The 27,840-nt window shown below is 42.6% G+C and overlaps 1 long non-coding RNA gene across 1 annotated transcript in view; it reads left to right on the top strand.

Moving 5' to 3' along the window:
• The window catches only part of LOC308584795, a 107,106-nt gene extending 79,438 nt beyond the window's left edge, over positions 1 to 27,668 (top strand). The window contains exon 5 of the long non-coding RNA XR_014007009.1: positions 27,571 to 27,668. This is a non-coding gene — a long non-coding RNA (uncharacterized lncRNA). The remainder of the gene's footprint in view (positions 1 to 27,570) is intronic.
• Positions 27,669 to 27,840: the final 172 nt, after the last annotated feature.

Below are 27,840 nucleotides of genomic sequence, written 5' to 3'. Positions count from 1 at the left end.
ATAAACAGAGGTCTGCCTGAAAAGGGGGGCTATAAAACACCATTATAGTAGCAGCAGAGCAGAAACATCCTTAAAGGTAAAGGTAAAGGGACCCCTGACCATTAGGTCCAGTCGTGACCGACTTTGGGGTTGCGGTGCTCATCTTGCTTTATTGGCCAAGGGAGCCAGCGTACAGCTTCTGGGTCATGTGGCCAGCATGACTAAGCCGCTTCTGGCGAACCAGAGCAGCGCACGGAAACGCTGTTTACCTTCCCACCAGAGCGGTACCTATTTGAAAGAACTTTGACGTGCTTTCAAACTGCTAGGTTGGCAGGAGCAGGGACGAGCAACGGGAGCTCACCCCATCATGGGGATTTGAACCACCGACCTTCTGATCGGCAAGTCCTAGGCTCTGTGGTTTAACCCACAGCGCCACCCTTAGAAACATCCTTAGAGGCTTTAAATAACAGAATGAAAGAAAATGATGGAAGAGACGAACATGGCCTTATCTAGCAGTGCATTTTTGTGCTTTTGTATTCAGTAAACACCCCAGCTGTGCTAAGTATAATTCTGAGGACCCACATTGGTGTATAAAGCCAGGATTCCTTACTTAGCTCATTTTTAAATTATTGTTCAAGTAAGCATAATTTTTAAAACGACCACCCATTGCCTGCAAAAATTATTCCCTGTTGGGAAACAAGATTGCCTGTGCCCACCTTTGTTTGCATGGTGATTATGATGATGATGATTAATTTCCTTTCATGTTCTCTTAAGAGGCCTCAATTGGCTCTGACATAAGGCACAACATGACAGACACTGGGGCTCCTAACCTGCCTGTTAAGATTAAAGGCCTGGACACCAGCTTAGCTCTTGGCTTTGGCTTGTGCTCCATAGGGATGCATTGTAGAGGGATGCTTGGGATTCTTGGAGGTGGGGGGCTCTGAACTGGAGTGGTCTGACTATTTCAGGGCAGAGACTGTGTTGAGAGGAAGTGTGATTTGTCAGTTTGCCTGGCTCTCAGCCACCAAAAGAGCTAGGCAGGGTTTGTAACAAGATACCCTGTCCCCTGCAGCCGCCACAGCCATGCCTGTTTGTCATGAATAAAAACTCCCTGGTCAAATACAGAAGGAAATGGAGAGGAAAGAGAAGTTGTAGTTAGTGACAAGCAAAGTACAATGCTAGGTGTTTTTTTGTGAAAGTGCAGCTGCCATTGGTAGACATTCTTTTCCCCAATAATATATATTCCACATCGCTTTCTAGGAATAGTACACACAATGCACTTTATCACCATAGCCCTAGGAGTGCCAGCTTGGCCTCGAGACTCTGGATGCCTGGGGCCGTGGGTGCTATGCAGCATGCATGGCCCTGGCGCTGAAATTTGTGGGTGCCCGGCCCCTTCGTGAAGACTTTTGTGGGTGCTTGGGCACCCAGGGTCCCAGGGAGTCAGCACCTATGCACAGTCCTGTACAACCTAGTCTTTGTCAAGACACATGTATTGCATATTTGGCTTTCAGGAAGCTGAGGTTAGGGTTGCCAGATTTCTGCTATTGCACTGGTCTGACTGGTCCAGTATTGTATTGGCTGGTTATCAAGGTCTGACAAAGAGTGAACCTCAACTGAGATGTCTGCTGCCTATCCCCATGACCCTTCACATGTATTGCATATTTGGCTTTCAGGAAGCTGAGGTTAGGGTTGCCAGATTTCTGCTATTGCACTGGTCTGACTGGTCCAGTATTGTATTGGCTGGTTATCAAGGTCTGACAAAGAGTGAACCTCAACTGAGATGTCTGCTGCCTATCCCCATGACCCTTCACATGTATTGCATTTTTGGCTTTCAGGAAGCTGAGGTTAGGGTTGCCAGATTTCTGCTATTGCACTGGTCTGACTGGTCCAGTATTGTATTGGCTGGTTATCAAGGTCTGACAAAGAGTGAACCTCAGCTGAGATGTCTGCTGCCTATCCCCATGACCCTTCACATGTATTGCATATTTGGCTTTCAGGAAGCTGAGGTTAGGGTTGCCAGCTTTCTGCTATTGCACTGGTCTGACTGGTCCAGTATTGTATTGGCTGGTTATCAAGGTCTGAAAAAGAGTGAACCTCAACTGAGATGTCTGCTGCGTATCCCCATGACCCTTTAGGCCAGATTCTGCAGGACTGTACCTATTGATCACAAGATTTCTGCCCTGGCAATTGACTACTACTTCAGACGCTTCAAGTGTCCCTGGGACAGCCCCAGATTTACAGAAGCCGTCCTGGTTTCTGATTTGATCCTAGAATGTCCCACTTTTTCTTAGGATGCTCCTATTTTCATTGGAGAAATGTTAGGTGGTATGCCACTTGGCCCTCCATTATGATTATTTGACATCATTAAGCCTTTCCTAGCAATGGGGTTTTAACTAATTAATTTATCAGGTATCCTGATTATGAAAAAGTCAATGTACAACAAATTAAAAATAAAACAGGATTTACCCATAGGCTTACAACCATAAGGATGGTTGCCACACTTACTGTCAGGGATGCTACATGATGTTATGTAGTTTGTGGAGCCCAGCAGAAAAATAAAGGCCAGAGAGTAAGCAAGCCATCAGAAAATCACATTAGTATCAGAATTATTTCCAAAACAAATTTATTGTGTGTACACCACTATTAACATCAATTTTACACTATTGTCACTAACAAAATATGTGTCCCCCCCACCAAAAAAAATCATGCAGTTATAAGAGTGTATTGTGTGGACAGGCGGAGTCCCCCAAACCTGTGTGGAATAACGACTCGAGACAATGTGCTATGGGATTAAAAATTGGCCACAACTTTATTATGTTTCAGCTGTGGATAGACCTTGGCTCAGGCATTGGGCGTTTATCCCTCCCAGTCCCCCATCGAGGATCTGGGGAACTTCAGGGCTATCGAGAGTGTGGGGGGAATGGGCTGGCTCTGGAGAACATATGTTCAAGCAGAGCAAGCCTGCTCCCATTACGCCGCCATCGCAGGGGAGAGCAATGACAGCCTCTAGGCGTATGGCCAAAGCCTTCCCTCGAAACAACCCCTTTAATGGGGAACCCTGGGATCGCCGCCACAAAGAGAAGGGGCCGTGGGTCACCACTACACGTCCACCCCCATTTAGGGAAGATAGACTAAAGGATTCCACCCAAGGCCTGATACCGCCAAAGTTGTGACCTTTTGCTACGGAAAAGGCAAACCTACCAATGCAGGAGAATTCCTTTCCGGCCCTTCAACAGCGACCTTGATGTAGCAGCGCCTGTGTACCTGTGGGGAAAAGGCTAACCTGCAAAAGAAGTCTTTACTGAGGGAGGGTAGGGTGGGAGAAGCTCTGGAGCCAGCTGACGATTCCCAGGTAAGACCCTCCCCCTATTGTGTGGGCAGGGTGGTCCCTCCCCCTACCTGGCCTGATCACCTTGGCAACGCCTCCCCAGGCAGGATTGGGCAACTGGCTGAGGTAGGCGGCGACCTCCAGGGATCCCACCTGGGGAAGGTGAAGCCAAGCCTGTGCTAATGGTGCTGCATAAGGTCCAGGGGGCTGCGCGTGACAACACAAAGGGCGCCCCCCATTTAATGTGTTTAAAAGATGGAAATGCTCATATTTTTGTTTCAGTGTAGCAAAATGTAAGTAATTTAAAAAACTTTCCCCCATGTACTCAGAGAGAATAATCTGATTTGAAGGGAATTTAACCCCCTCACTAATATGATAGTAGTTATGATACATGTATGATATGCTTTCAATACTGTTTGACCTGTAACAGTTTTGCAGTGATCATATTGCTGTGCTTCAAATCAGTGCATGTCCTGCAACATCTTTATGAAATCCTGTAACTTCTATACCAAAAATGTTCTGCTTTATTTTTTATTTCCCTTTTGTTGCACTATAATACAGGAATGCCCCTCCAGCTGTCAATAATGCAGTAGCATTAGAGAAGCATTGTGGAACAACTAATAAGGCAGAACTATATGTGGATAGTCCAGTATAAGTCCAACGTTAATGCACTATTAATGTGTCAATGACAAGTTGCAGAAGACACACACAAATCCTGCCCCTAAAACCCAACAGTCTGCAAGAGCCCTGAGTTAATTAATTCCACATGCAGTCAGGGGTGCTAATGCCCCTGGACATAGGTTTTGCACCTCAGTAAGAATGGGGTCATGAACATGCAACAGAAATGGAATCATGAGTCCCAGATGGTGATGTGAAAGTCCCATTTTTCTCTACCTGTTTTCCCTGTTTAAATTTACAACGCTTTAAACTGAAACACTTCTTTGATGTGTCTAGATCCAGCATGGCCAGTGTCTCCTTTTGATGCAGTTTCCCCACCAAATAAACTACTCCTAAAATAACTTTGCAGCAGAATAACTAATTAATAAATGGACTAGAACGTCTTTAGAGTGTGCCACATCTGGTAACTGTCTCAAGATAAATTTTCCACTGTATTTTTCTTACAGCTAACCCCTTGGAGTTTGTTTAATTCTTTGGAATTGAGGACTGCTGCTTTTGCAAAAGTTCTGCTTTCCTGCTGTTTATGTAAACACAATGATCCATGGGTTGTTCCTATGCAATGAGTCTCTGGCAGACAGTATTCAAGACTGGGGCTTGTTTGCTTTAGAAATGCCAATGAGTCATCTGTTTTCAGCATATTATCACATGCAAAGAATTCTCACAGGTAACTGCTGACTGGACTAGATGACCCTTGGGGTATCTTCCAAATCTAAAATCCCATGACTCTATGATTCTGTATAGAATGCATAGAATGTGAGTGCTGATTCAAGGGGTTGAGCAACTATTTTGTAAAAAACAATTTGTTCAGTGATTTCATCCTTTGTCTCTTAGATAAGTTGACTGGAACCTTATTCATTTCACCAAAGCTTTGAACAAATACTATGTTCTGAGGGTGTGGCAGGCTTAGACACAAGGATCCTGCTTCTAACCTCCACAAGTTCATCCAGTCTGTACAGAACTAATGAATAAGCTCTATGTGCTTATGTGCTGTATGTGGGATCTACTGTTTATCTTCCATTTTTTCAGAAGCTTAGATGATCACAGAGATTTCAAGTTGGGACTGAGGTTATTGTCACTCCAGTCACCACAATTTACTAGAGAGTCAGTCAATTGAACAGGGATTATAAGCAAACTGAAATTTTCCCTTGAGTCCTTTGGTGCTGTCATCTGAAAACACTCTCCCTGTGATAAGTGAGCCCCGCCTGATCTGTAACATTAAGAAGTGATTGCTGCATGGGCATCTGCTTGGAGTGCCCACACCACACATTAAACATACCTGAATCTTGCCAAGGTTGCTCCAGTTTCACTTGAAGTAGAGGTTGTGTTGTGTGTTCTTCTGCTCCTAATGAAGGGCTTGGCTGTTTTGTCCGAACGTGCCTAGATTGAAACTCAACCAACATTCTCATCGTGCCATTTAGTCAAATGAATTGCCCCTTACTAATCCCCTTCCTACACAATAGCATGATCTGGGTGCCACATATTTGGGGCAACTGCAAATTCATTTTGTCTGGCTTAACAGGTGGTCATTATTAATAGCCGTCTTTGGACTGATTCATAATCCGTTTCTTTTAAGGTCTACACAAATTAAACTTTTGTGTATGTTGCATATGCCTTGTGTGTGGACAAGCATGCCCCTTATCTGTTAACTCAAAACATTATTCAGAGATTTATTTATTTATTAAGGACTGTGAATCTGGACAAATTCCTGTGGCCTGTTCACAAGACTAGTTCAATAAGTGCAAATCTGCTGAAAATGTCAATTATTATTCACTTCAGCACTTAGTTGTGCGAATTGTCTTTCTGAACAGAGGGTGGGGCAGGTGTCCTTTCAGCCCCTTCCAGATCTCTGGTTCTGTTAAACATAATTAATGAAATTGGAATATGGCTTAATGAAATCCTAGTCTAGCCTCACACCAGATCAATGTCCAGTAGAACAGTTCTGTTATGCAGGTGATTGATTAACCCCCTTCCAAAACTGCTCTGAGCGTATGTATATACTTCTGCACAGATACTCAGCAAAAGTGTTTACACCAGGGAATGCCTTTTCAGGGCTTTACAAATTCCCTAGTAGCACACACACACACACACATAAACCAATGCCTTGTCAAAGCAATGTCTCAACTGTAGACGGAGAACTGAAGAAATTCTTGAAAACATGACATGCAGAATTAATGTAGCTCTTCTGACACCCTGTTGTGCACAAAGAATGCCTTGTATTATGGGATTTAGCAAATATATATATACAAAGACTTGATTTATTTGGGGCATGCATGCCTGATGTTTCTCTTGAGTAGCTGGTGTAGATGGGGAGTTTCATTGGCATTGCCAGCAAGTGACTTCTGTGTATGCCTGCATTATTGAAATGCTTAACAAGATCTCGTTTTCTCAGACTGACAGGCCAAAGTCTGGAATGCTGCAGCTCTTCTACTAGCTTAGAGATTTTTGAAATATTAAGCAGTATACAAATGCTTATTAACAAACAAACAAACAAACAAACAAACAAACAAACAAACAAACAAACACACATTGGCATGTTATAGGCTAATGGTTTCCAGACTTTCTGCCATCAGGGAATGATTTCTGCATGGTATAGTGGGGAGCCCCTGTTAACTGGGCAAGGGACACTCCCCTGCGCATGTTGCAGAAGATTCTGGGTCATGTTCTAAGACATATTCTCAGGTCAAGAGCGACACTTGCTGGGCCTGCTGGGCCTCACCCTTGCTCTGTACATATAACTGAAAGTGTGCCCTAGGATGCCTCTAATTTATCTGTTTATTTATTAAAACATTGCTATACTGCCCTTCAGTTCAAGATCTCCAGTATGGTTTACACTGACTAATACAAACACAATTAAAAAATCAATCACAGGAGGGGAGAAAATGCATCAGAGGTTAAAAGCTTAAGGAAATGAATATGTCTTAGCCTGGCTCCTAAAGGATATTACCAGTTTAGGTGCCAAGCAAAACTGGGAAAGGAGTTCTACAAGTAGGGTGCCACAACTGAAAAGGCTTTCTCCTATATAGCCCTCTCACTTTAGATGGAGGGGATACCCAGAGGAAGATCTTAGTATATGGGCAAGTTGGTGTATCCAGGTCCCAAGCCATAGAAGGCTTTAAAGGTAAGCACCAGCACTCTGAATTGCAGTGGAAGTGGACTGGAAGTTATGGAAAGTCAAGTCAGATGCATTCCCAGTGCCAGGACCCACTCAGTTTAGTAACAGGTGCTAGGTTACTAACTGCAGTTTCCAGTCATTCTTCAAAAGCAGCCTTATGTACAATGAATCATTTCCCCAAAGAACTCCTCATTGCAGTGAGCAAGCTGTCTTTCAGGGAGCAGGGAAATGGCTAGGAAAGAAGAGCTGAATGCTTTCACACTTCTAATTTCTCTGCTTCAAATCAGTCCCAAGCAGCTTATGTTTCTCATGAGATTTATAATGGGTGCAAAACTATTTCAGTCACATTTACAATTCTAAGCTGGTGGAAATCATTTGGGCAGGGAAAGAGTTAAATGCTCATAGTGAAGCACTGTTTCCTGGCCTAAATCAGTTGTTTGGCTATAGTTACATAAATGTGCATGCAATGTGCATGTAATGCGTTGACCAAATACAAATGCTTAGATGCCTGGGCAAAGAGTTTAATACTGAACAATTTTTCTGTGTTGAGAACTTCGAAGTAACCGCAGGCATGGGGAGAAGGGTAGCCAGAAAGCTTAACTTCCTTCTCTTGATGGCTGCTACCTCAAGGCAATCCTTGCTTATGTGAATGGGCCGTCACAGATGTAACAACAGAGACAACATTTTACCTCACATGCAGTGATTTTCAGTGGAGACTTGTTAGTGATCAAGTGTACAGTGTACATTCATGCATGGGACAATGAAGCAGGCAGTAGGTTCCTGATAAGCAGTGGGCTCTGATAACTAGGGGCTAGTCTGAATTCATGGAGTGTGTTATACCCACATGTCTGGGTTGGGGGCTTAAAAGGAAAAATAACAATGCTTGGCTTGGAATTTGACCAGGGCAGGGGGAATAGTTTGAAGTCTGAAGCTGGCAGGGAAAGGTTACTAAGAGCATTCTGGCAGGCACAAGCAACTTTGTAGGCTGATGGGGTGCCGAACATGCTAGTCTGAGCTTGGCTTTGCCTTTCTGTGTGACTGCTTGCTTACTGCCTGATGGATCTGTGAATGAGTACTACAAAATACTGAATCTGTACCAAAGCTGCATTCTATTTTCCATGAGCATTCTTCCCACTATTGAAAGACTTTCTCCCTTTCCCCTCAGTTTTCAGCACTGCTTGAGAAAATGTTTACCTGTTTGTTTACATTGCCTCACCTCTCTCAGTTAACTCCATTTCCCCATTCTCCATTGGTTATGTCATAGCCAATTCTGGTTAGCCACGTAGTGTTGCAGTGGCATCCCATTCACCATGCTCTTCCTCATGGGCAGGCAAACTAAGGCCTGGGGGCCAGATCTGGTCCAATCGCCATCTAAATCCAGCCTGCAGACAGTCCAGGAATCAGCGTGTTTTTACATGAGTATAATGTGTCCCTTTATTTAAAATGCATCTCTGAGTTATTTGTGGGGCCTGCCTGGTGTTTTTATATGAGTAGAATGTGTGCTTTTATTTAAAATGCATCTCTGGGTTTTTGTGAGGCATAGGAATTCGTTCATTCCCCCTGCCCCCCAAAATATAGTCAGGCCCCTCACAAGGTCTGAGGGACAGTGGACCGGCCCCCTGCTGAAAAAGTTTGCTGACCCCTGCTCTTCCTGTTTGGCTTGGCTTGTTCATTTGATCAGCCCAGGGAGAAGAAAGGAGCAGCAACCATGGAGGCGGGGAAATGACACCAAAGTAGTGGTGTCACACTTCACAATTACAAAAACATGAATATTTTCACAGTGTGCTTTTCAGGAAATAGTTCTATTTCTTAGTAACTACTGTTTTTTGCCTTCAAACAAAAAATGGAGAATATTTGGCACAGCCCTATAAAACCCCCTTGAGATACCCACTATTTCTTACCTCCACAGGAAGCCACCTCCATTAAGCTACCTTAGAACTTCCTGCCATGCAAGGATCAGGGAGTGAAAACAATCTGAAGCACCACTGAGATGGCATTCCCTTTGCAGTGCTTCCAACCCAGCAAATCTAGTTAAGATGAAGGACCTACCAAACTCTACATGACTGGCCACCAAAGCTGACCCTTGGCAGTGTGTGCCAATCTGCCCTAGTCCTACTGTCTCCATCCTATGAGGAAAATGAATACTTTGCCATTCCCCCCACCCACCTCACCCCAGCCCAAATTTACTTCTTGCCTTGCTACCTACAATCAATGCAGCAAAGCTCCTGTCTCTGACAAGGATCGGTAGTTATTTCACTAGGAAGCATTTAGTTGCTGGATTAAGACAGATTTACTTTCAGCTGCTCGGATCAGTCTTTTTGGCCAGCCTTTAGCGCAGCCTTTAGAGACAGAAGAGGCTGAAGATCTGCTGGGACCGGTATCTAAAGGGTGTCCTTAATGCACTGATCAACAGGAAGAGTGGTGACGTTGCCCTCTTCCTCCTGGATCATTTTTCTACCCAGCTGCCAGGACACATCTCTAACTGGGGCGCTCTCTCTCTCTCTCTCTCTCTCTCTCTCTCTCTCTCTCTCTCTCTCTCTCTCTCTGTTAGGTCTAGGGTGGGAGGGAGGGGGTTAGGAGCAGAAAGAGGAGTTCTGCTGTGCCTGCTGGGAAGGACAGCTAAGGAGGCAAAGCTGGTTGAGAAATATCATCTGGTAAACACATAACACCCCCAGCCTCCTCCATTCCTACCCCTCCCACCACTGTGCTTCGGAACATTCAATCCCCTCTTTGATGGACGTCCAAGAAAATACTTCTTCCACATCCTAAACTTGTTAGCACCAGTTAATCATCTTAACCTTCTTCCCCTCCAAATATATGCTCCAATGAGTTTCCCATCAGCGACAGTCACTGAAGACCAGGCAATACTTCTGAGGCTGGGTTGGGTTTTGACGTTTAAAACTAGCAGCAATTAATGATTAAGCTGTTGCCTTCACCCTGAGGTAAACACGGGTTCTCTTTTTACTGGGTTGGTGCTCCAGATTATTAAGCAAAAGGTATTATTATTAAGCAAAACAGAAGAACTCACTTCTTTCCCCTCAGAATAAAGGAACCACTTCCCATTTTTGTATGTCTTTGCGTGGCTGTGGAAGAAGAATTTCTGAAAGTAACAGCCTTCCACAACTGTGTGAAATTCAAATGACATATGCTATCTTCATTCTCACAGGTGCTTAATTTTAGCAAGCCGACATCATGCTATTAAACTCCTGCTCTCTTTTTCATTGAGAGCCCATACAAAGAAACAAGCTAGTGTGCCAAGTTTAGTCAACTGTATCATCCTTCCAAGTGGTAAGGAGGATTTTACATGTCAGGTGCAGCTGTGTAGTAAAACATGTGGCACAATGTGTGGTAAAATGGTCGCCTTGATGTGGCTGTGAGAAAGTAATTAAACATAGGGAGGGCAGACTTCGGCCTTATAGAATCTACTTTGTATTTTATTAGGATCCTGAGGCCCACCAACTGGGATAGTGGGAGAGATGCAGGTTGTTGTTTTTTGCGAAAATTACCGAATTTGTACTTTCTAAAACAATACATGAACCAAAATGCAGCTCTCCTTCAAAGTTTGCTCTTCTCCAAAATTTGCAATGCAGTTTTCTTGTAGTTGTGCATATTAGGGGGAAATGTATATAAAGTGCAGATACTCATTATCATACTGAAATGCATTAGACTGGAGGGGGAATTGCTTGCTAAAAATGTATATATTAGGGGAAATGTGCACTAAAATGCTGGGAATTTTTGATTTATTTATAAAACTATTTATATACTGCTAAGTGGCACTGTGGTCTAAACCACAGAGCCTAGGGCTTGCCGATCAGAAGGTCGGCGGTTCGAATCCCTGCGATGGGGTGAGCTCCCATTGTTTGGTCCCAGCTCCTGCCCACCTAGCAGTTTGAAAGCACATCAGAGTGGGGTGCAGAGAGGAGGACTACAACTGATGGACAGGTTCATGTTGGAAGAGAAGGTTCTGAGCCATGTAGGGCTTTATATAGGTAAAATAAAATCAGCAGCTTGAATTTGGCCCAGAAATGAATTGGAAACTAATGTAAATTAAAACAAGACTAGAGCAATATGGTCAGAAAAACAGGCACCAGAAATTATTGTGGCTATTGCATATTTACACCAGCTGTAGTTTTAGAACACTTTTCAAGAGGATCTCCGTGTACAGTGCATTGCACTAACCTAAGATGGATTTGACTAAGGGGAGATATGCTTTCTCCAGGAATAGATGCAGTTGGTATACTGGTTCAAGCTGACAAAAGCACTCCTAGCCACAGCAGCCACCTAGCCATCTAGGAGCAATGGCGGGTTCAGGAGCACCCTTACCTTTGAACCTAGCTCTTCTGTGAGAGTGCAGCCCCATCCAGAAAAGGTTCCAATCCCAGTTCACATTTCTACTAACCAATAATACTTGTGTCTTGCCATGGTGGCTATATTCTAGCTCCACTTTCGGAGGCAGTTGCTGAGAATCACAAGCAAGCAAAGTGCTGTTGTGCTCAGGTCTCGCTTTGGGGCTTCCCAAGGGCTTCTGGCTGTCCTTTGTGAGAACAGGATGCTAGACTAGATGGGCCACTGGCCTCATCTGGCAGGCTCTTCTTACGTCTGCACATTCATTCCCTGTGCCTTTTGAACAGAACTTTAGTGCAAGGAAGCTAATAACTGGAGTGTGAAGATGTAACAAGCAGGCTATGAACATTCTCAGCCTGCCCAGTCATGTGTAAAGCAAATGAAGAGAACCAGAACCAGACATGCCTGATTGCCAGGAGATGACTTGACCCTCCATACTGTGTCTGTGTCTGTTTCAGTTAAACATCAACTCTGTATACAAACCTGCGAGCTCTGCAGCATCTCAATATACAATAGACTGGGGGGTTTAAACACCAGAGTTTTAGCAATTCCATTATTTATGTGTTTGATTTAATTTCACCTATGAATCATTCCTCATAAAGCATCCCAAAGCGATTAACAATTAAAACAAGAAGGATGCATATAGAAGCAAATGTTAATCCAACATATATTACAGACTGGGATAAAAATATCCACTTAAAAGGCTTCAGTGAGTGCTGAAGACAATAGAGACTGTGCCTGTCTAACACGTGAGGGGAAGGAGCTCCAGAGGGTTGGTGCCACACTCTAAAGGTCCAATTCCCACATCATACGGAATGGATCTCCTATTGACATGGTATCTGCAAGAGGTAAACAGCACAGTTCTTGGTTGGGTGAGACAATCTTTTAGGTGTCCTGGTCCCAAGCTTTATAGGGTGTTGCACACCAGTACCAGCACATTGAAATTAGCCCAGTAGCTAATTGGAAGCTAGTGCACTTATTTAGCATTTTAGACTCAAGAGTCTGCAGTATGAAACCCTGCGACTAGTCTGCACAGTTTAAGACTTGGTTGGGTCAGACCAAAAGTCCACATTGTCCAGTATCGTCTTTCCAACAGTGGTCAGCCCAATGTTGCCACAATAGGGTGTGTTGAATTTTTCAACTTACACTGCCTCTCAGCATTAACTCATATTTTTACAAGAAATTTAACTTGAGTCCTCAGGTGCAGCCTCCCTGGCTCTTCATAGACCCCCCCCCCAAAAAAAAAGCCTGTTTTTGCCTTGGAAACACTTGAAAATTACTTTTCACCCACCAAGCTGAATGCAGCCCATCAGATGTGCATTTCTATCCCACCAAAGTTTGCACAGGCTTGTAGTAGGAACATCGGAAACCACCTGAATGAGTCACACCATTGGGCCATCCATCGCAGTATTGTCTACACAGATTGGCAGCAGTTCTCCAGGATTTCAGACAAGGCTTTTTTCCAGCCTCACTTGGAGATACTGGGGATTGAACCTGGGACCTTCTGTGGGCAAAGCAGATGCTCTACCACAGAGCTACAGCCTTTCGCTTTGTGTTAGACAGTCCTGTGGTTAGTCTCCCTGCTGTAGCAGCCTATTGGGGACAACAAAAACAGTATGGCTGTCAGGTAACTGGCAGAGCAGAGTTCACCTACGGTACACCTGGAGGCTTATAACTCAGAATCACCGAGCAGAGGAATATGACTGAGTGGAGGGTCCCAAACTAGATAAAGCTGCATTGCTGGGTTCTTCTAATAAAATGTTTGGAAACCACTTAGCTAGAGCTCTGTCTGCTGCTGGTTGTATATTATACTTGGATTCCATATTGCAAAACCAGAAGGGTGAGTCTCTCCATCCAGGTCCACTGTACTTTTCACCTGTTTGGGTGTTTGAAATATTTGAGGCTTATTTGAAAAAGGGGCATAGTGCTGCACTTGCAGAATTTTGTGCACAATTGCTAGCAGTGCCCTGACCACAGATCTGTCCACCAGAACACACTCTATGGCACTCCTGGGCCTTTGTGGAGAAAGGAAGGCTCTGTCGTAATGCACACCCATAAATCTTTTTTGCACATACGTTATGCGATTCATGCCACACATGTTATATCTTTGGTCTTATTCCCATATGTGCTCTTGAGAGAGTGGCATCCATCAAAATATTTTCATGTAATTCATTCATACTGATTTTTTTGTTCTAATAAGACTGCAAAAGCTTCAGGGTTGCCCTCTCTTCTTTTCATGATGTCATTCCTGTGCTCCTTTGGCACCAGTCAGCTCAATCAGGACAAGGTAATTAAATAAGCATATTCCCCATGGAATCATGAGGATAGCAGGAGGAAGTGCAACACAGGGGACAAAAGGCTGGTGAGTAGCACGTTTGTATACATACTCTTGGTAAGTCACTTTGCCAGCAAGAATATTACTTGTATGTCATGCGCCTTTCTCGCTCCCTGGAAGGAGGTCTATCTTCTCCCCTGCTTCCTCCCGCCTTTCAAAGTGAAAATGAAGATTATATCAGTCTAAATGGAATCTGAACTGACAGGGGGTTGTGTGTTGGACTTGTTTATTATGATTTGATATTGCTCCAGGCAACATGTGTAGTACAGAAGAGACCACCCAGCAAATTTCCTCTGAGGCGACACAGTCTTTGCCCCGCTTCTCTAAGCATCACAGCTGTGTGGGTCAGGCTGGGCCAGGTAGGGATGCAGTGGGAGATCAGGATGGTGTATGGAAAAAGTTAGAAAACATATGGGTTGCACAGTGTGGTCTCCCATGGAGTTAAGCTAATTGGCAAAGTTGAGGTCTCTAGTGTTCCCCTTTTCTAAGTTTGTGTGTTTGGTTTTTGCATGGGACCAAAGTAGCAGCTGCTGGAATTGTGATCCTATGGCAGATCTGATCAAGCTGAGGGAAAGCCCTGATTTAATCTTAAATACTTCTCTGTCAGTTAAGTGTTTTAAGCAATATATAGAGTGCAGCTACTCACAAATATTACTGCAGTTGGCTAATCCTAACCTTTGACCCAAGGACAAGCAGGCAAGCCCTGGTGCACTTTCAGTGAAAATAACCAAAGAAAAATTTGACGAGCTGGATGTTGTTGTTTTTAAATTCCACCATGCACTGAAGTGGCACTTTTCCATTTTAATTTTTAAGTGGCTTGGCTCCTTAGTACATGCCACTGCATTGGAAACTTCAGTGAAAACTCCAAACTTTGAATGTCGCCATTGCTTAGCTTTGCTGGATTTCAACCAATTACTATTTGAATTCTATGGAATGCCAATTTTAATACAATAAAATACAATATAAGAAACAAAAGAAGCAATAAAAATTCAAAAATACAGCATCTAACACAGTCATTGAGATTGCTACGACAATCAGAAAAATCACTGAGTGCTCTGCCAAGGCTATCAGTAATTTTTAAGTCACCCATTGTAGGGAGGGGGAGAGTTTGGGAACCACTCGTTTGAATCATCATGTGACATCGTATTTTATTTGTTTACTCAACTTTCCTCCCAAAACTAGATCTCAATTTTAAGTCTTTTAAAAACATATATATAGGGAAAATTAGTTCAAAAGGAGCTCTGTAATGCTAGAAAGAGTTGCGGGAGCTGGAGGAACCAACACATGACAGCTGGCACAACTAAAACCTGCAGTGGCTTGCACTCAGAAGAGAAGAGAGTCCACACTGCAGATACTGTGGCATGATGGGGGAAGCAATTAAAAATAAGTTAACTACGGTAAGTCCTGTGGGGGTGGTGGTGAGGCAACCACGATGAAGTTCAATCACCAAAGCTCCTAGTGGGAGCGCCAAGGAGTATCCAGTGATGCATGGACATCTTATGTCTGGTTTTTTTAACCAGACAATTAGTGTTGGTCCTCTTTATGTGTTGCAGGAGCAGGTACATTACCTTCCCTCCACCAGGTACATATGGCACGTGGTGGATTGACTGCACAGATGTGTTAAACAAATTTGTGTGATCTTTCTCGTCCCAAAATCATACCTTCCCATAGAGCACCCACTTCACATATAGCCTGCTAAGTGCATACAAACTAAGGCAAAGGCTGTTTACACACTCCTGTTTCCTCTGCATCCATTGTGCTCCCGCTGCCGGATTGGGAAGTGGTGTACACATGATGTTAGCCACAATCCATATGTGTCCTGTTGTTTCTCATGCATGAAATTCTGTGTTCTGATGTATCTCCCCTCCAAGCCAACTTTGAAATGAATTGAGACTTGAGACAAGGAACTGTGTTTTAAGCCAGAAATGTGTACATAGCCCTAGAGCAGGCATAGGCAAACTCGGCCCTCCAGATGTTTGGGGACTACAATTCCCATCATCCATGACCACTGGTCCTGTTAGCTAGGGATCATAGGAGTTGTAGGCCAAAAACATCTGGAGGGCCAAGTTTGCCTATGCCTGCCCTACAGATCCACAGGAACTCTTTAGGTTGTCTTAATAAAAAAAATGGCATGCTTGTGCTTTGGTGCTTGGATAGGAATTCTTTGGCACACAAAAAATATAATGGACAAATTTATCCTTCTGCTAAATATGGGGATTTGGAAGACAGTGGTAGCCATTCTCATCTGCCTTTTGGGCGGAGTATCACAGGCTCCAAGAGACAGCAAGCTGACTATTTGAGGGATGGATCTGTGGCTGTTCTAAAATCAGTTGTGCTAATTAGTGGTTATCGGAGATAAAAGTCATCTTGGGTGGATGCGAGCTTGGTTAGAAGAAAGTCCTTTCTGTATGTTTAAGTATCTCACAAATATGTTGAACAGGATTGTGAAGAGCCAATTACATGGAAGAATTATAGACCCTAAAAAAATACACAGGAACAACTGTCTTAACCCAGATTAAATGGTTAAGAAGAAAAAGAGAATCCCAAAATATCATGTAAGAAAAAGAGAGTGCTTCATCTTTAAAATACAAGCTGAATGTGGATGTTAAATGCCACATCAAATTAGTTTTATTATGAAAAGACTAAAGCATCTATTAAATGCTGCTGTTCTGCTCACGCAACAGAACTTCCTCCTCCTTTCCTGTTCCCTGAAATCCTCTATGCACCCTCAAATTCTGCTCCATAGGATTGGGGGGTCCTAAAGAACAGATTTTGAGAGCATGCGGGGAGATGAGAGGAAGCGGAAGTGCACCAAGGAATACATCTCTCCCTTCCTAATGAATAAACGTCAGCTTTAGGGTGGTTGATATTTTAATTAGCATTCATAGCTAACTGTTTGTCATAGCTATCTCATTATCATTTAACATTTCTGAAAGTAATTGTGTCTCTGGGGGTTGTGGAATGCATTTGTCCTGCATAACATAGCACATGGAAGGTAGTTTTCAAATTGTCCACTTATAGGATGCTTTGCTGCAGGACTTCATGGGAGAGGCCTATTGTAACCGCTAACTAATACCCCATAAATATCATCACACAAAATAGACACCTGTTACACTGGGCCTAAATACCAGGAGGAACCTTCTTTAATGACAATGCAAACCCAGCACTGCTCTCTCATACTCTGGGCACTCTCCAGATCTTCCTCTATTTGGCTGTCTTTGTTCCCTGCACATTCCTAAAGGAGTGGCCCAGCCTGATCCCAACTGACTTCTTTTCTTCTTCATTTTTAAAATAAAAGTTTCTAAAACTTTGTATGTACAGATGTGTTTTAAATTAAGTGAGCCTATTACATACTACTTGTGGGACGCGGGTGGCGCTGTCGGTAAAACCTCAGCGCCTAGGGCTTGCCGATCGTATGGTCGGCGGTTCGAATCCCCGCGGCGGGGTGAGCTCCCGTCTTTCAGTCCCAGCTCCTGCCCACCTAGCAGTTTGAAAGCACCCCTAAGTGCAAGTAGATAAATAGGTACCGCTTTATAGCGGGAAGGTAAACGGCGTTTCCGTGTGCTGCGCTGGTGCTGGCTCGCCAAAGCAGTTTTGTCACGCTGGCCACGTGACCCGGAAGTGTCTTCGGACAGCGCTGGCCCCCGGCCTCTTAAGTGGGATGGGCGCACAACCCTGGAGTCGGACACAACTGGCCCGTACGGGCAGGGGTACCTTTACCTTTTACCTTTATTACATACTACATACATTATTTCCCTGAAGAGGGAAGCTGAGAGCTTCCCATATGCATCAGAAGCTGCCCAGAAGCTGCATTCATGTGCATGGTGTTAAGGAGAATATTCTTCTATATGAGCAGCTACGCTTGCACTTCAGCTCAGCCTTCAATACTCATAACAGGTAACATTATTCCAGAAATACATTCTGTTGCCTACCAGTGAGAGTTCCTTTATATTAAATGACTGTATCTACTTCCCTTCCACATTATCCTTAATTTTATAGAGGGTGATATAAAGAAGATGAACCTCAGAAACGCCTTTGATCTGAACATCTTAATGAATAGCAAGACGCAGGCATTACAGGATTTACTGCATGGCTCAGGATGTAACAGCATTGCTGAGTTAAATTGCTAGAGATGATAAAGGCATGTATAGTTTTGAGGGGGATATCAAGGGCATTTCTAATTTCCTCTTCTTATACAAGGAAATTTGCAGCACTTGTGGTGAATAGTAAAATACGAATTTTCCCTACCACAAGAACTTTAGTTCATGTGTCTTGTAGGGGTATTTTATTTTCCCTTCCCCATTCCTGAGATGTCTATATAGTTTTAAATTTTTTTTAAAAACCCAAACAAAAATAAAATGTATATTTCATTTTATTCTGTAAAGGTTGAACATTTACTTGCAATTCCACATAAATCCTCATATGAACATTTAAAAATGAAAAAAAGTGGAAAGTGAATTCCCGATCAAGAACAAAGCAGTGCCCTGCCAATATTTGCGCCTGTGTCTTAGGTCTACTTTTTCTCCAGAGTCCTATTGCTGTGAAGGTCCCTACTAACCTTGTGGAAAGGATGGGGGCATCAGGATCAAGTGTAGGCATTTTTCTTCATCCCACTAGGCCACAAAGAATGCATCTTGGGGAGGGGCGGGGGTCTACCTCTTAATCCAGTCTGAGTGCGTTGAATGATTCTAATAAAATACTTTTATGTTCGAAGCAATGTGATGTGACAAGACATCACCTGATGTTGTAGTCATCCAGTGATGAGCATACAGGTGTGAACCAGCTCATAATGAATGGAGGTCCATTATTTAATTGTGGGTTGTTGTTCTTTTTCTACTTTCCCACAATGTGGCTTCTGGGATGTGAGATCCCATATAACAATTAAATTTCTCCATACATGCCAACTATTTTCTTTGCAGTAATGGTTGAATGAACTGGAACAGTCTTCTAGCTTCAGTTTAGGTTCAAAATGGGAGGTGTCAAAATCATACAGCATGTCTTTTTTCAATGTGAGCCAAATATATTGGCCATTTAATTAAAATGACTCATCATTTATATTTTTTCCATCACTGGAAACCAAATTGTCAAAAGAATAATTCTTCTCATAATAGTTCAGCTGCATCCAATCAGCAACAAGAAAATGATGTGCTCTCTCTGTCTCTCAGATTGTGGATAAGAACTGAGAGGATCACACAAGTAAACTTAAACACATGAATGAGAATGTGACCTAGCCTTTCTGCCAATTCCAGAGGTTTCTGATTTAAAGCTCTCTGATTGTGGTTCACCTCCAGTTCTAAAACCTATAATGCAACGCAGATGTTGTTAGGGGGTGACTGATGGACGGATGCAATTAATTTCCATTTCTCCATTGAGATAGAATACTGAAGTCTGGCGAATGTATTTGTCATGGTCCATCAAATCTATGAGGAGAAAATGGTAACTTGATCTTTGACCTTTCCCTCATAGATCATCATAAATTCATCAGTCTTTCTAATCAGACTGTTATACTTAAACAGTCCCCTGAACTTGAGCATTCGTGACTTTTGGAGCAGTGGTTCATTATGGTCTGGTGGTTAAAGAGGGTTTAAAAACTCAGTTCAACATTTTTAACTGAGGTCAACAAGAGGTTATACATCTAATAATAATAAAAAGAGAAAGGTTCTCTCTTTCATCAGGTAGTCAATTGAGTGTCATTATTTGCTGCTGCTGAAGGAGCATTAGAGAACTGATGTGCGGCATGAGCCCTGAGAGGACCCAGCCACCCCTTGGAAGGACAATACCACCTGCTCATTTGGCTGTGACGTTTAAGAAAGTTGAATGGTCTGGGTATATCTTAGAGGCGTGCCATGGATCCAGCAAAGAGTGAAAACTAGCCAGCTGCTATAGGCTATAGGTAAAAACAATTAACACCTAACCCGGGTGATTCGTACCCCCTTTTGGATCTCTCACAAGTATAACATTAAAATCAGGATTAATGGGCAAAAAGACTAACTTGTGTAATAGTTATGATGGCATCTCTGAGCGAGATGCAACTCTCAAAGCCCCACAGACCTTTTCTTTAGTCAGTCCATTTGGGGCATTGCTAGGTATTTAAAAGACTAGGTTCCTGGGGCCAAAGGATACAATGTTCAGTAAAAAATGTGCACATGCTCGTTTATATGTATAGGCAATTTTGGGCTACCTCAATTCTTGTTCTCCCAGTAATCCATCCAACTGCCCTGTAAGGTTGACCACCATGCATAAGGTTGAGGTTGCAACTCCTGGTTTTTTGATTCACAGCTCACACTTTAACCACTACACTACATTCGTCCTCACAAGTCCTTGCACTCTGTATCCCTCTAAACAGTACCAGAAAAGCAATCATTTGTCACCAGCAAGATGCTGGTTGATCTCTGGAATAGAAAAATGGCACAAATGGTTGACATAATCACTCCCCAACCCTCTCTCCCATCAGGAAGTGCTCAAGCTTCTTGGATTCTTGAGGAACCGGGGGTGATGAAGCAACTGGAAAGAGTTAGAGCAAAGCTGGAGGAAGACTTGCAATGAATCTGACTGAGAATGGGCTAGAGCTCATTTTGGGAACTACCCCATAGCACTCATCTACTTCGCTGCCAATGTTGCATTAGCACAGTGCTGGCCAACAGAGATTTTCTTTAGGAGGTCTTATATTTGAACATCTTGTGTAGTGAGGAGGAACCTTTGGATGCCAGCTGTGATCAATCTGCAAAACACTTTGTTGGTAAAGTCACTCATATTCCCTTACTTAGACTCCACATTTAGAGCAGGATCAGTGGTTGTGACCGTAGCATCTGCTTGTCATCTTTTAATGTGTATGTTTGCTTGGAGGTTAGAGACCGACCACATGCCCACTTGATCCTTGTCTGTTCTGGCTGGTGAAAGCCAATAAAGGAGGCCTGACTGATTGGATGGCTGGAGTTGAATGCATCTGTTATGGAAGGTGTGGTACCATCTATTTTAAGCAAAGCAGTAGAAAGACCTCTGCTTTTTTATATATAAAAAAATCCTCATTGGACTCTGCTCTTTTACACCATGGAAATGTACTTTGTTCCCCTCACTCCTCCACTGAACAAAGGCTATTCAAGCATGTACCTCAGCACACTGGCCATTAGCTGCAATGGGGCATCCATGTTTAATTATTTATGTATTTATTCCTATATTTATTAGTCATCTAACAATTAATATCCTCTGGGTGACATACAACACATAATAAAAACAATAAAACCACATAATGCAAAATACAATTTTAAAACACAGCATTAAAACAGTTAATATAAAACATAAAATGGTTAGAAGCCACACAGTAAGTGGCAGTGCCTTATTATATGAGCCCCTAAGCCTTTTCCAGACTTATGAAGAGGGGTGCCAACCTACTTTCCTTTTACATTTGTGCATCCCATTTGTGCATCCAGAGCCCAGCACCTCCCCAGGACTGCTCCTACAACTTACTTGTGCTTGTCAGTATGCTACTTTTGGAGCCCTGGAGAAGAATGCGCTGATTCAGTGTACATATGGGAGATGCATATGACCTTCCATAGGATGTAATAACCAGCATGCAGTGGTGCAAGTGTGACTGGCCAGTGTGGAGGTAGGAGGGAAGCGATCCTTGCCTGAATGTTCCATTGTGTTGCAGAATTAAATTGCAGAATAATAGCTGCACCATGACCACTAACAATCTACTCTGACAAATTCAGCAATATTGAATGTACGGAATCAAGTGCCTTCATCTTGCCAGAGAGAGAGTGGGCGGAGCCAGAGGCTGCAAGGAAATTCCAGGGCATTTGACTTTACTTTCCAAATTTGGACTTGATTAATTTTTCAGCGCTGTTACTTGTGTTACACCCCCAAACCCCAAAGCTGGTTTTGAAAGTGTCGGTCTTTTTATGCAGTGTTGCTTCTGCCTCCATGATTGGTGATGACTTTCATAAATATATTGTGTGTCCCTGCACTGCCAGTCTAGCAGCAAGCAGACTGCAGAGGTAGATTTAAGGCAACACAATTGGTTCTGCCGCACTGGGTGCCAAGCCTAGGGGGGGGGGCGTTGCAGGGTGTCACAACTATGATGTAGATGTAGTGAATTGAGCAGAATGGAAGGCAAGAGACTGGGTGGGTGGGTGCAACAGGGCCCCACTGAAATTTGAAACACCAAAGTCCACCACTGCAGACTGCCATGAGATTCAAATGGTGAAATGGAAAAAGTTGGAAAACTCATCCTTTTGCCAGTCTTTTGTTTCAGGGCTGACACATTTGCCATCCCATTTAACTTAAAAGGCAAGCTCTGTTAGCTCTTGCCTCATATGAGTGAGTCTAGTATGTGACCTCTTGCCTTTAATAAGAGTCTAGAATATATGAAAAGCACTTACAGCTTTGACAGTTGTATTAAGTATCCCATTTCCCCTCCTTGAAAGGAAACCACAAAAAGGTATTTAAATCCGCTTTCTACTAGAAATATCCATGAACATTTTGAGGAAAGCTCAGGAACCTGATGAAACGAGTCTGTCAACCTAAGCCCCAGATATTTTTACACAGTTAATCAAATATTTCAGTATATATTCTCTTCAGCTATACAAATTGCCTATTTTCAAAGGGTGTTTCCAAAGGCATAGATACTGACTATGTAAAGGAAACATATTTTGAAAGGACTGACTGCTCCCCTGTGATCAGAGAAAGAAAGAAAATATGAAAATTATCACACAGTAAAACAACCTTAAAGACTAACAAATATATTGGAGAACAAAGTTTTGCCACAATATTATTTTGTCTTTGAGGTGCCACAAGAGTCGAGACTCTCTGGTTTCTGCTGCTGCAGACAAAACCAGCCTACTCTCTAGAATTTGTCATAGTAAAATTAAAAGCTGTCCTGTGGATTTGATAGTGCAAGGGGTGTGTTTCCACTAGACCCAGCCAACACATTTATCTTTCAGGAGTATTTGAACCCTGGCTTTAGGAAGACAATCCCCCTCTCTAGCTATCACATAATCAGTCCTCCTCCCTACACCCTCCAAAGAAAAATATACTTCCTGCTTTCTTCCTTGCCAACACTGCAAGCCAAAGAAGACAAGCTTTGCCTATCCAGAGATTCCTGAGGCCCAAACTCTATTGCAAAGCACATCTGAGGTAGTCAAGTCCCAAGGCCTAAACATTGTCATATATTTGGTCATTTTTAATGTTTTAGTCAGTTAGTCAGCTTCAATATTGACACTTTTTCTGTGGTCATCCCATTTACAAGATAGCTGGGGGCAAGAACAATTCACACATAGATTTGTCAAGCTTCATATTAATGTTGCCATTCCCTAGCACTTTTATATGAAATACACACAAAGACTCATTGCTTCTCTTCTGAATGGTTCAGAATATAGCAAAGCCAAGCAGGGTCCGGTTTGGTTTCAAATTGGAAGTGTTGGGATTCCTGCATTGCAAGGGGTTGGGCTAGATGGGTGACCCTTTGCATTCTTTCCTACAATTCTATGTATGATGCAGCGAAATTTCTTCCCACATCATGATTAAAATTTGGTAGGGTAGTGACAACCCAGTTAAAGTTGCTTTGGGATTTTTTATTTGACCTGTGTTGAGTCCAGATTTTTTTGGCTTGGGCATGATGCCCTTATTGCTCCCTGCATTATAACTGCTCTTATTGTTGTTATTTAATTGATATACTACTTAATGCCAAAATAGGCTTCTACGTTATATTTTCATCTTCGTGTGCTTTAATCTGCATATGAATGCATATAGGTAAAGGTAAAGGACCCCTGGACAGTTAAGTCCAGTCAAATGCAACCATGGGGTGCAGTGCTCATCTTGCTTCAGGCCGAGGGAGCTGGTGTTTGTCTGCAGACAGCTTTCCGGGTCATGTGGCCAGCATGATGAAACTGCTACTGGTGCAATGGAACACTGTGATGGGTGGAGAGAGCATGGAAATACCATTTACCTTCCCGCCGCAGTGATACCTATTTATCTACTCCTGTTGGTATGGTTCCGAACTGCTAGGTTGGCAGAAGCTGGAACAGAGCAACAGAAGCTCACCCCATCACGCGGATTCGAACTGCTGACCTTCCAATCAACAAGCCCAAGAGGCTCACCATAGCGCCACCCACTCCCTTTTATGAATGCATGTATTAGTTAAAGTAACATGCCAAATGCATTACGTTTGGGAAGATTACTTTGCAAAAATGTGTATATTAGGGGAAATTGCATGCAAGAATGTGTATATTAGGACAAATTTGCACAAAAATGCTCATGAATTTTCATGAGAACTTAAAACAAATCTCAAGCTGATATGGAAATGTGGAGAACTGAATTTAAGATGGGAAAATATGAGAAACTGTGGAGAACCAAAATTGACATATTCGCCTATTCTTAGTGGAGAATGTAAGTGCAAACAGTAGGTGATCTCCAAATTTGTCGTACTCTGAGTATGACTGTTGGATATCACCCAGTGTCGTTTGGAAACACAGTGGAGACAACATTAGCTGTTCGAATAGTGTTTTCCTTGCTGAAAAGATTAAACATTATTTTATTAAACATAAAATAAGTCAGTTATAATTGCCACTTGTTTCTGCATGAGAGCCTAAACCACTGTTCTGTGAGAAGCCAGGTTAAAGGGCAACTTGAAAGTTATTTTGGCTTGACCATTTACAATTTGACTATGAGGGTAGCAGAACAGGGTTTTTATTGTCTCCATGTAAAGCCAAACTTATGGTTATGCACAGGTCACCCACCTCAGTCCATAGTTCTAACAGTACATTCTCCATTTTCAACCCTCACAGTTGGCCTTTCTCATGCACTTAGATACTTAGCATCTGTCTCTGATTAGTGAAGCTGGTGGCTAAAATCAATAGACCGTCTTAGCTGTAAAATATAGCTCCATCCTCCTGACTTCAGCTATCTGTTAGAAAATTCACTTCAGGACCTCCTCCTCCTCCTAATGTGCAAATTGGTTTACAATCTTCCAGTTTTCCGGTTGTTGTATTATTTACCTGTATTAAAAACTACTTTTTCTTGTTAGGGATGCTCAAGGATTTTGTGTGGTCACATTTTTGAAGGAACCAATCTGATTAACACTTTCTGAACAAAGTGTTCAGCAATGTGTATGGAAGCCTGCTCCTTCATGTGAGCTTCCTTTTCTGAATTGAGGTAACTGTTAGTGTCTGCCATTAACCCTGATGTCTTGTACAAAGCTAGCTATAAATCATGTTAGCATGTTCACAGAACAATGCCTTCAGTTTGAGGACAAGGTTTTTCCACACTACTGCAATTTAGATGCAATGTAAACACTGCTCTGTAACCTTTTTTATTTTAAGTGCCAACAGTCTGGTTCCATCTTGGTTCAAGCAGGGCCTGTACCATTTGTACAGGTCTGGCCTGCTCCAAAACATTCTTCAGGGCCTAACAAATCCAAACCGCTTCTCCCAACACCACCATTTTTATAGGTTTTGTTGAAATATAGCAGGCAATGCAAAGAAAACAACAGAGGGGGAAAGACATAGGGGCTGTGCAAGAAGCTGAATATTATCTTAATAAGAAACAGTTGGTACATAGAAGATTGTCAAAATAACCAAATTCTGTGAGTAAGATAGAGACTTTTGTATATGCAAGTTCAAGGTGTATGAAATAAAGTCCCACAGATGGTGTGAAATTGTTCTGGGTTCTCAATACTCCTAGCAACACATAGGTTATGTATTATTTTTTCAGTGATGGCCAAGGTCCACATATTTTTATACCACAGGGAAAACTGGAGATCTTGTAGCATTTTCCATTTCTGTGCTACAGAGATCCTGGCAGGAGCCAGGAGCCAGGTTAAAAGTTCAATAGATTGAAAAGTTTTCATCGGGTCATCATCCCAATAATTCAACCAAGAGATTAATGGAGAAGACTGGATAGGATGTTTCATTATATTAGATATTTTCTGATAAACCACAGTCCAAAGTGATGAAGCTGGAGGGCATTCCCACCAAATGTGAAATTTCCCCTTCTTCCATGCCCTCACCCACCGTCTTGGGTAAGGTGTGAGGTTCCCAACACCACCATTGAGACTACACAGCTGTGCCTGTCTAGCTGGCTGGTTGTGGTGGGGAAATGAAGTGTTTAAGAACTGCATAAAGTGGCAGATGGAAAGGTAAGTTGGTGAATGTGATCGCTGATGGATAAATTAATGTAATATGTGTGCAGTAAGGTGAAAGCTGGGTAGGTTTTATTTTTTAATTGCATGTGTACTCAATTCTTCCCACAAGGAGGTAAAGATTCCATATTGGGGTTGTCCCATTATTTAATAGAAACTAAGTCTATCTGAATCAGCTAGCTAACTGTCCAATTAACTGTTTTAACTACTGCATTACCCTGACTATCCACTTAAGTAGCTTTTGTAAATTAAATTGTATATACTGAGACAGTACCCAACTCGGGAGTTCCAAAGTGGTGTATACAGATAGCCAGAGAGAGAGAGAGAGAGAGGATGGGTTTTTGACTGTGAGATCCATGTATCCCTACAAGGTGAGACAAAGCTGAGTTGCATTTTGCAAGCTGTGTGTGAAACGCTGCTTGCCCGCAAATACGTAGCTTGTGCTGCTGACAGAGGTCTGCCTGCAATATGATCATATCTTTGAGTGTGTTGGGCTCTTCCAAGCCACTGAAGAGCAAATAAGGTTTCTGAGTGGCAGTCCAAAATTCCCATATGATGTCACTTAGTGGCTACTGTAATGGATTATGACATCATCATATATGGTATTACTTTATTTTAAAAACAAAGAAAGAAAGTCTTGCCATTGGGGATGCAAAATGTTTTCAAAAGGGCTGCCATCTGCTTGGAATCAGAAAAGTTCCACCCTGGGTTGTGCCTGGATTTGATGCTGAAAATGGAAGTGTTAAAGAAAACCTTAACATTTTAGATGCAAAGGAGAGACTGGACTGGAGAATACACCATAAACATGCCTTTGGGAACAGCCTTAGAGCATAGCTACATCAAATAAGAAGCATGTGCTGCCGCCAAAAATGGCAGACTAATCATGTCCCCCATGTGTCATGTGTTGTACCGTATATCTCCATATCCTGACAGCCTTGGTCTGTATTGTCTAAGCACTCTAAACCAGGGATTTTTAAACCATTTTCCAAAGAAGCTTGGTGCTCCATGAAAGCTTGTTAGTCAGAGTTCCATGATGAGAAGAATGGCAAAAAGCTGCTCCAAAGTGCCATGGCTAATTGCCTCCTGCGAGGTGCATATGCAGAAGCGAGTGCTAGCTGCATTCTAAAATGCATTTGCAGCCCACTTTGGTTGATGACTAGGATCAGGAGCGTTCTCCAAAATTTTCTGCCACACACAAAAGATGAATTGATGCAGGTGAAAGTTCCTTGAGGGTTGATAGTCTTGAACTCCACTGCTCTAAATCAGACATTTCAGTTACTGTCCTGTATTAGTTGATGTATATGGTTTTTGTAGCATCAAGGTAACAGGAGCTCTTGTAGTGCAAAACCTAAAACACACCACCTTCACAGCTTAACATTTCCATGCTACTTTTGAGTGTTTAAAGCTCCTTGTACAAATTATTCAGTAATCCTTTCAGCTTTGTAATAAGGGTCAGTGTTGTTATGCACGTATTGCAGAATCCTGATAAGTTTATGGCTAAGGTGAGATATGAACCATCCACTTGCCAGTTCATAATCCTACTGAAAAATGATGGATCTGTTGAGGAAGATGTTATTAAAGATGCTATCAATAGAGTTCAATAGCATTAACACATTCCACCATGATAACTATTTTTTCTTTCTCTTTTCTTTCAGGCCCCCCTGTAAGTACCAAAACTTACATCTGTGTGTGTTGTGAAGAATGCATCTGGTGGTAAGGTGACTGGGCACTGGGGGAGAGGGAGGAACATTCCTGAAACATCAGGAATTCTTAATGGACAGAAAGGGCTTAACTGATAAACTGCTGCTGCTCTGATTCACAAAAGATTCAACTGCCTGTGCCACCTGCTCTTCCATATTTTTGGTACCTGTATATTTTTTTGTGGGAAGACTAGAAACATTTCGAGGCTCTCGCAAGCTTACTTA

The sequence above is a fragment of the Podarcis bocagei genome, assembly GCF_964188305.1.
Source record: "Podarcis bocagei genome assembly, chromosome: 4".
In the NCBI taxonomy this organism is placed as follows: Eukaryota; Metazoa; Chordata; class Lepidosauria; order Squamata; family Lacertidae; genus Podarcis; species Podarcis bocagei.
The sequence above is the reverse complement of the archived record's forward strand: the minus strand, read 5'-3'. Positions and strand labels throughout refer to the sequence as shown.